We start from the raw sequence: 1,548 nt of genomic DNA, 5'->3' as shown, positions 1-1,548 counted from the left end.
GCCAAAGCGTAAAAACCACCTCCAGCAACAGATTGCCATGTCTCTCCCGTTGGTAAAATCCTTCCCAAGTTGAACTTAAAACTGTACCGCAAAGGTTTCTTCTGTGGTGTTCAGGATGGGATGGAATTTGAAACAGACTCACAAAGCTGTTTCTTTATGTAGCCCTGGATGGCAGTTCTTGAAAAAAGGAGAACAATATAATATAAATGGTAAAAGCAATTATTTCAAGACCTGTAGGAATAGGCAACCAGATGAGAGCCAAAGACTTCCTTGTAGCATCAAATTTGTGCCTTTTTTCCCCACGTATTTTCAGTTGTACTTTGTAGTTCCAGGTAAGACAAACCTTCCAAATATAATTACTACTGTGTAGAGTAACAGGAATTGGGGGGGGGGTTCTTTCAGCTGGAAAATACAGTTCAGGTGAGGAAGCATTGCTCTAGTTCAGTTGTGACAGATTAACAAAAGAGAAAAAAACCCAGTGGGCTAAACCACACTTCTCCTGAAACCTAGGGATAAAATCTTATCTTCACTTCCATGGGACTAAGACTGCCCCCCTGCCCCACCAAATCCATACACCCAACATGAGTTTAAATTACACCACCAGCATTATTGCTGTGTGCGCCAGCTAGGGGTGGATTCCCTATTTTCACAGCAGGTGGTTATAGCAAATAAATGAATGGTGGGTCCAAATCTAAGGCCCAGTCTACACTTCAAACTAGATATGTTTGGGATGGGGCAGGGAGGGTAAAGTTTGATGAGGTGTGAGTTGACAGGCATAGCTCATAGCTGTGCCAGCAAAAGCCTTGAGTCTCCAAATTTTTCCCCATCAGATTTATTTTGCTTAGATAGTGGTGGGCTGGCATCAGTGATAGTGACAAAAGCACAGTTTTGCTGCCACAACCAGCACCCCAGGAGTGCCCCATTGGTGCAATATACCAACATGGCTCTACTAGCAGCACCTTCCAAATGCAGATCTGGCATAAGGCTATCTTACCCATCACCCTTTCTGCAGCTGGTCCTGCCATAGGGAAGGGGAGAGGCAAAAGGCAGAGTAGGCAAGAAAAATGGGCATTAAATTGTACCTGCAGGTTGGAGACTACAAATCCCTATTCTTAAAGCTTAAAACATCCACATCAAACAGCTTTAGAGGTGAATATTACTCTCTCAGTGGTAATCTGTTCTCTGTTAGCTTTGAATCCTGCAAATCTATGAGGGGCAATAGTTGTTATTCAGGAAACGAGCCATTAAAGCCATCAAGTCCCACAAAGGATTACACCGAGAAGCAATCTCCAGAATAGGAATCTCAAGTGAAGAATGACTGCTTTCTTCCATGGTAGATTCCTATTCTGGATATTGCCCACAAGTACCTGCTCTTACCTCCTCCCTCATGTCTTCAAGAAAGCAGAATCAGACTTTAAAAAAATCACTCCAACTCAGTTCCATTAATTTTCTTCTTTTCCTCCAAAAGGCCAGCTTCAGACAACATTTACCACTGGGAGAGCAGTACTAGAATACGATGCCTACATCTGGTGTCTACATTTTGGAAAG

This window comes from Alligator sinensis, unplaced genomic scaffold, assembly GCF_000455745.1.
Source record: "Alligator sinensis unplaced genomic scaffold, ASM45574v1 scaffold659_1, whole genome shotgun sequence".
NCBI lineage: Eukaryota > Metazoa > Chordata > Crocodylia > Alligatoridae > Alligator > Alligator sinensis.
The sequence above is the reverse complement of the archived record's forward strand: the minus strand, read 5'-3'. Positions refer to the sequence as shown.